The sequence below is a fragment of the Anneissia japonica genome, unplaced genomic scaffold (genome assembly GCF_011630105.1).
Source record: "Anneissia japonica isolate Jap-2015-1 unplaced genomic scaffold, ASM1163010v1 scaffold27484_len8153_cov117, whole genome shotgun sequence".
NCBI lineage: Eukaryota > Metazoa > Echinodermata > Crinoidea > Comatulida > Comatulidae > Anneissia > Anneissia japonica.
In genome coordinates this window covers 1-8,144 of record NW_022684220.1, presented here as the reverse complement: position 1 = coordinate 8,144, position 8,144 = coordinate 1, and the positions used below count along the sequence as shown (strand labels likewise).

At 33.6% G+C, this 8,144-nt stretch overlaps 1 long non-coding RNA gene across 1 annotated transcript; it reads left to right on the top strand.

Annotated features, from left to right (window-relative positions):
- Window positions 1-1,582: 1,582 nt before the first annotated feature.
- Window positions 1,583-8,144, top strand: LOC117104238. Its single transcript, XR_004444717.1, has 3 exons — window positions 1,583-1,642; window positions 7,551-7,829; window positions 8,134-8,144. It is a non-coding gene; the product is annotated as an uncharacterized LOC117104238 (long non-coding RNA).

Genomic DNA, 8,144 nt, shown 5'->3' with positions numbered 1-8,144 from the left:
GCTTCCAAATCCTTGCGAATATACCCTATACATGCTGAAACTCTTCCATAAATTCCCACACTTGTACTACCAAATCCTTGCGAATATACCCTATACATGCTGAAACTCTTCCATAAATTCCCACACTTGTGCTACCAAGTCCTCAAAAATACCCTTGTAAATGCGGCACCTGCCCATATAGAAATATTTAAGATTGAGCCCCCGGAAATGTGCTGCAAGCAAACTTTTTTGAATTGTTTTTTTTATCCGCTGTCCTGGCTGTGACCCATTCCCTGTTCTGGATATCACCCATTTCTTGTCCTGGAAATCACCCATTCCCCATCCTGGGTGTCGCCCATTCTCTACCCTGGCTGTCTCCTTTCCTCTCTTGGCTAAAGCCCATTTCTTGTGGTGACCTCTACTGTGGTGACCTCTACTGGCCATTGTCCATTCTCTCTCCTGGTTATCACCCATTCCCATTCTTGGCTCTTTCTAAGTACTATACCAACTGACCACATATCTCACCCTCTAATTACTAAGGTCCAAATGCAGCAGCCTAATGAAATACAGCAATTGTAGTATATTATGGCTCACATGCATGAGAAGGACTTGACACACTATTTGGAAAGGGATTTTCAACCAGACCATTATGATAGAGTACTAGTACTGTATAATGTGTTTATAGGATAAGGCAGGGGCACCATAACCATGGCCAACAATATCAGCACGGTTTCACGGCTGTCTCGCTCCTGAGTCCTATACTGTAGTTCTGGTGGTGAAACAAGTCTTCTCGGATAAGGACTATAAACCATAGGCCCAGTGTACACAAATACTCATTTGTACTTTAAATAACCAAGTACATCTTTTGAGACGAGCAGGGTGTTACCACGGTGTACTGGTCCACTTGGCTCCTGTCGTGGACTGATGAAGGTGTGCTGGTTTACCGGCTGCAGAGGACATAAAGTGACCATTTGATAAACTTTTGAAAAAACACATTATAAATGTCTTATTATTATTATTATTATTATTATTATTATTATTATTATTATATTTTATTATTATTTTTATTAGATAATTTACTCTTGGCTCATACTACTGCCAATAATGTTCATGAAAATCTACATTTTTAAAATAGAAAACAATATAAATATTGGATGTCTGATTTTATAGAATTGTTAGATAAGAAATTCATAGTGCTTAAGGCTGCTGTCACTATGGTGTGACAAAAAAAGTCTCCCTATGCTGAAAGTGTTGTTCAGAGACGAGGTGGGCTATCATGAACTATTGCAAGTCTAAGACAGTAGACCTGCTGAATAATTTGATTACATGTGGTCATCTGAATTTACGAAATCTTAGACTTTTGTGTGATGCAATTAGCGTAACTAAACATTTGGGACTTCAATTAAAGATTAAAGAAAAACTTCCCACATTCCTAGATGTTAAGGAAAAAACCATTTCAGCAAAATTTACACCTCACATGCAAGCTAATGGAATTTGGAATGGTAGTGACACAGATCAAAGAATTTTATAATTTACCTCCTCATTTCTGATCTATATTTACTAAATCTTCTCTTCTTCAGTGACAGTAACCACCTTATTTCAGTCATTTCAGGTCTATAAGCATTAACTGCAAATACTGTTTGGACATCTGTGCCCCTCCTATGTAAGTAAATTTAATTTTTGTAATTATAGCTTTTTTTTCTGGTAATATCTAGGGCACTTGATTGAACGCATGCAGCAAATGACAGTACTACATTGCACCTGTATGCTTTGTAGCTGCCTTCTAAAGCATCCATTCAGTGTTTCCTTCTTTAAAGTTTTAGTATGTGACCTCTGAACTTTAATGGCCTGGGCATATCCTTTCAAATTTACATTTAGCAGTCTGTGCCCGCTTGTAAAAAGCTATATTGTAGTTGTAATATATTTTATTGTTTTGACAACGTTGAAGGCACTCTCGCATTCCTTTCATTTTTTTAATAAAGTAGTTCAGATAAGGACTCATTTTTAATACTTAAATACAAAAACAATAATAATGATAATAATAATAATAATAATAATTACCATTATTTAGAATACAATTGGATTTGTTTGACAGTTCAATTAATCACTTGTGGTGTTGGTACACCACAGTTAAGATATTCCTTATTAAGCCAAACCAACTTACAAGAGTCAAGTGTTGGTACATTCTTGATTGATGAAAAAAAAAATAAGGACATCTAAAATCTGTTACAATACATTTGACTTTACACTGATGATTACATTGATTTGGAACTCTGTAGTTTATACCCAAAAATGGTTGTCATAAGTTTTGTTGTGATCTTGGTTTTGACAATTTATATTTTTTACCATTAAGTTATGAATATTCAGCGATAACTCCATTGCAATAATCATCGACTTGCGATGTATATATTAGTTTAGTTGTCCATACAGAGTTTTAGTGATTTGCATCTTTTGAAATATGCATTAGGAGCTGAGCTGCATTACTTGATAAACTAGACGTATCAAGAATACTCGTACCAGTATCGCAATCCTGCTCTTTCAAATTGGTAGTGATATATCTCGAATGAATTTTCATGTTTTTGTGGATGACTGACATTTCAAAGAAGAAAAGTCAATGGCATTCAAACCCTAATTTTATTACAGGTAAACCAGACGTATTGAGAGCACTTGTATGTATATCAGACTGTTGTTAAAACATTTTTCTGGCTTCGCAGTCCTTTTTTCAGATTTCAGATTGATAGTGATTACCGGTATCTGGAATATATTTCATGTTTATGTGGATGATAAGAAGATAAGTCTACAGAGTTCAAGCACCAAACTTAAGTGAACTGATGGTTTTCTGGTTGAAATTCTTCAAAGTACTCTTAGTGTTTATTGGAAAATTGAATATAATATTCATCTGGAGTTTCTTGGCGTTGAGATCAAGATTATTTTTGGATATTGTAGGAAGTCGTGAATTTTCATAAAATGTACTAATGATCACCTGATTTTTGAAAACAAATCTTTAAATGGTGGCTGGTTGATTGATTAGTTGACTAATGGATTTATTAATTGCTTTAATGATGAAACATTGATTAATTGAATTAGTTGGAATTTTCTCATTTTCAAATCAGAACTGTTACATAATTATTACTTGCATCTTACAAAGTTTAAAGATATTTTCAATTTTCTGAAGCCACATTATCATCTCATTGTGCATGCCATCTAGTGACAGGATTTTGAAGTTGTTTATAATAATATTTCTAAATCTGAAAAATAAAAAACAGAATCTTATCCTTTTTAAATTTATACAGATTTCACTTTTAAAACAGTGACACTCAACATTGTTTAGTGCATCCAGAATATAATACAAAAATATAAAAGTACTTAAGAGCTACTTGAGATATTACTTCAACTTACTGAGTGGTTATCACAGTCACCTTTATTGTATGCTTCCTAGTATTTGCAGTTGGGATGTCAATCTACCCTTTGACCCCAATCTGGAAAACTAATTCCTTGAAAATTTCTGTCGTAAAGTCTTGAGATATAACTGTTTACGGTCATTCATTAGTTTTTAAATTTAAAGACAAGAAAGAACATTTTTGAAGCAATTAAAGCAAGGTTAAAAAATTGCATTGAACATTCTTAAAAAAAAAAAAAAACTGCCATTGCTTACTACCAGCTACTCATCTACAGGAAATCTTTTAAGTATCATCCTTAATTTACTGCCAATTTATTTACAGTTCAATTTCCAAATTGTTGTTGCTTTTTATGTGATAATTTCCATCCTATCGCTGAGATATAATACATAAATGCTCTATATATAAACAAACAGGAAAAATTTAACAATTAATGTTTTCTATTTCCTGGTAGTGATACTTATTATGCAATCTATAATTCATTGTAGAATTTTGAGGGAATGTTTGATTGGATTATCCAACATGCACAGCACAGCTCTAGTATGAGCTATTAACTCCTACTAGCATTCTTTATCCTGCATCTGTATTTGGTTAAATCTGCACAGAGAAGTATTATTGAACATCAGTAAAACCAGCGAATGAATCATGAATTATTTAATATGTGTTCATCTGTACTTGGCAATTGATAGCTTTTGATTACAAACGGAAAGATGATGATCTTGACACGGTAAAAATAGTATGCAAGACAGGATCTAATAATATGATTATACTGTATTGAATTGGATTTTTTGATTCTTAAATACTGAAGATTTTATGGATTTTAATGACAAGTTGAATCTGATCTGAATTTCAAACATATCTATACATCTGTGACATTTTGAATTTATTGTTTTAATAGTGCACAGTTTCAGGATTTATAGTTTACATTCAAAGAAATCGCAGGGTTAGTGTCACAAATAACATTTTGTGGATTTTTTCTAGGGAAAAAAACAACGTGGCAACTTTCTTTTAACTCATATTTTGATGAATCGTATGCTGGTGACTCGCAGAATTTGGGAAAGTATCGTCTGGTGGATTATGTGGATAAAAAAGCTGGAAAATTAATGACTTCCTTTCAATCATCTTTGTAACTGTTGGCAATCAGACTGACAACTTATCATCTATAACAAAATTCAGGGTTGTAGTTTACACCAAGCAATTTGCCGCATAATAGTTTATCGCAAAGATAAGTGATTTCAATAGATTTGTAAAGGATTGATTTTTGTGTTTTATCATGAATAAACAAGGATCAGTGAAGATGGCACGTCGACCAAAACGTATCTGTCACGCACAGTTATTAAAATATGTTTGGTTGTCAAGGGAATTAAACCAAAATCCAAAGTTCGAAGGTCCTATGTCTGTAGACAGGCAGTTTATAATGGTTTGTTGGAATGTGTTTTTACATGCTTTAAGTTTGAGTATTGATACACAATAAATATTGCATTGTATGGGTTTCTTGAAAATAATTTATTATAATTAATTAATATTCTTTATTAAGTGCATTCTATTTTTTAGCTTGAGTCTTTCTTAATACTCATTATAAACCTTAATGATGATGATAATGATGATGAATAAGATAATCACAAGAATATAGCATTGAATTTGTCAGTGGTGAATTTTGATAGGGAGGCAGCTGGCAGCACAATAGTGAAAACTGATATTACACGATATAACATGATATTACATGATATTTGAAACATGAAAATGACATTTAATGTTTTGTCTGTCATATTGCTAAATATATTTATATATATACGGGATCGGCAGCTACCGGACCTGCTATAGTGCCACGCCTACATGTAGGTTAATTCATTCCATGTGGGAGTATACTACTAGAGAGTGCCTCACTTTTTGATGCATTACAAGCGACTACCGTTTCAAGTACTGTTCTGAGTATTGTATACAGTAGCCCCTTTCTGTTGTTTTGCTCTACTGCCTCGCTTCACAAACTTTTTTTCCCCTGGGGCTCATAGTGTGATTTTCCACACTCGACTCGACCCCCTATAAATTGATAGTAAATTTCAAAGTGATTTTTTAATCCCGAAATTTTATACTCATTTTTCACCCGGCCCTTTGCCACCCTGCTTTCTGCAACCCTGCCTTTTACCACATGACCTTTTGCCACCATAGGCCCGTTGTCACCCGGTCTTTTACTACCTGGTCTTTTGTCACCCAGGCCCATTGCCACCTATTGCTTTATCCTAATTTTGTTTTTTTTTTGTTTTTTTTTATTGTATGTTTTAAAGTTATTCTATATAAATACATTTCCAAAATAAAGAAATGAAATGTAAAAGTTCTGCACGTTTTTGCTGGTCTTTTTGGGGTTCATTTCACTTTTATTTCATAATAATGAATGACATGTTTATATTAATCCATAAGTCAACTTTTAATAAGTCAATTTTTAAAACAATGACATTGTACAATAACATTCCACTCCCTGATGGAAGCATGCTAAAGTAAAAAAAATGATGGTATTTGATACCGTATTAATTAGTAAGGTAATTATTAACAAAAAAAAATGATATATTTACTATTTTAATTTTCATTTCGCAATCGACTGACATAAAAAGTTTTATGCAATCCCCCCATTGTGATTCATGAATTTTTGCTCATAGTCATAAGCATGGGCGGTAAAGAATTTCGTAGTTGATTATTGAACTTCCCCCCTTTTTTGGGGGGTGGGGGAGGGCCTACACCCCTGGTAATGCTTGTGTTGTGGCCATCCCACCACCAAAGACCATACTGGTTCTGCATTTACACTGTACTTAGGCCTACTATCGATTCTGTTATCTTTGTGTAAGCCTTACAAACAGACACATGCACCTGAGTAATGAAAGATTAAGGTTTACTTGATTTAATTACTGATATAAATATTTTTATCATTTTCACTTTGGGTTACGTGCATTATGAAGTGTCATATATCGTATTTGATTCTTGACCTGCAATTTGATTAAAACTGCAGTTTTCTGGCCTGTGATTGGCCATAATATTAATGTTATCAACAAGGGTGTTTTAGGGTTAATAAAGGTAGGTTAGGCTTGATAATGTTGATAGGTTTGTGTTTGTTTATATTTGCAAAGTTTCGATGTGACTTAGATCAATACTTCATGATTAAGAGCATGTAACCTATTCGCGCTAATGAAAGTTACACGTATGCAAGCGATCATTTATGCATTGACCTAATTTATACGTTTCACACAAATTTCAAATTATAAATGTGTGTAAATATTAGGATCTACCCAGTAACTCTTAAATAATATTTTATGCCTTAACAATTATCTGTGGGAGATTACCCACCCTGGTCACATTAGTGAAAATACTTATACTGATATGCAAGAGGTCCCAAACATTTTCCTGCCCCTGGACCCCATGACTTGTCTTTACGCCACTGCGGGCGCATATTATAATAAAATATTAATTTAATATTGGGTTCACCTAAATACCGTTTTCAATTCGTCAGAAATATAGTAAATTACCACATATAAATTGAAAATTTATTTCTTTAATATTAAAATAAGTTTTTTTGCAAACCTGCTCACGACCCAATCCAAAAGTTAAAATTGGGATTAAATCTGTATATACTGCACATGTGATGAAAATACTTATGAGCCTAGCCTAGATGAGGATTAATATTGTTTATATGAAAATTATGGCGAACGATGCCATTTTTTTTTTTTTTTTTTTGGCCAAGCAGTGTCTCAATTCGCCGTTGGCAAATTGGCAAACGGCTAGTGTGAGCGTAACATTGCATGTCTCGGCTGTTATTGTTACCCATTTCCTGTCTTGGCTATTAGTTTCCCATCCCCTGTCCTTGCTGTTACCCATCCTCTGTCCTGTCTATCACCCCTCTAATGGCTGTCACCCTGGCAGTTGCCCATTCCTTGTACAATATGTGCTAGAGCACACATTCCTTCTGTTGGCTATCTCCAATTCTTAGTCTAATTTCTAAATAAGTACTAATTTTTGAGTTTTTCCTAGTAAGAAAATATTATAAAGCTCTGCCTATCCCCACTATTAAATTTTCAAAAAAACTATTGTATATCCATATATAGTCATGACGTGCCTATATATGGTCATGATGTGACGTCATCATGACCATATTTAGGCATGTAATTGTATGTTTCATTTGTTCAGTTATCTGACCAAGCTGAGCAGAATGATCAGCTGACTGAAACATTAAAAACAAAGTATGCTGATGAAAAAAGACTTCTCCAAGAAGACAATGCAGCTGCAACAAAGAAAATGAGGGATGAGTTTGAAATTGACGAAGAGCAGAAAAGAATGGCTGCAGAGAATCGGGAACGCCAGCTCCAAGATGAGGCATTCAATTTAAAATTTCAATGTGAACGATTAAGACACAAATGTAAGATGCTCGAGGACGTCCTTCAAAAAGACTCGGATGAGAAACTTCAGGTGATTTTTAAATTAAAGGAGTTTGATTGGATCATGAGATCATGTGATTATAATTAGGATCACAGGATTTTAAACGTGATCAGTGTGATAGTTAATACATGGAGGAAAGAAATTAATTGGATTTTTTTCCTCTATGGTTAATAATTTTAAAGCAATACCAATGTTTATGTACTGTTTAGTGTTCAGGAATTTCTCTAAAAATATATTCCAGTTATCATTCCTGATATGTTGTCTCAAATGTTTGCTGATATGTATTTTTTGTTTTTGTGATTTAATATTAATTTTATAATGGCTTTGTTAACAGGCAGCGATTGC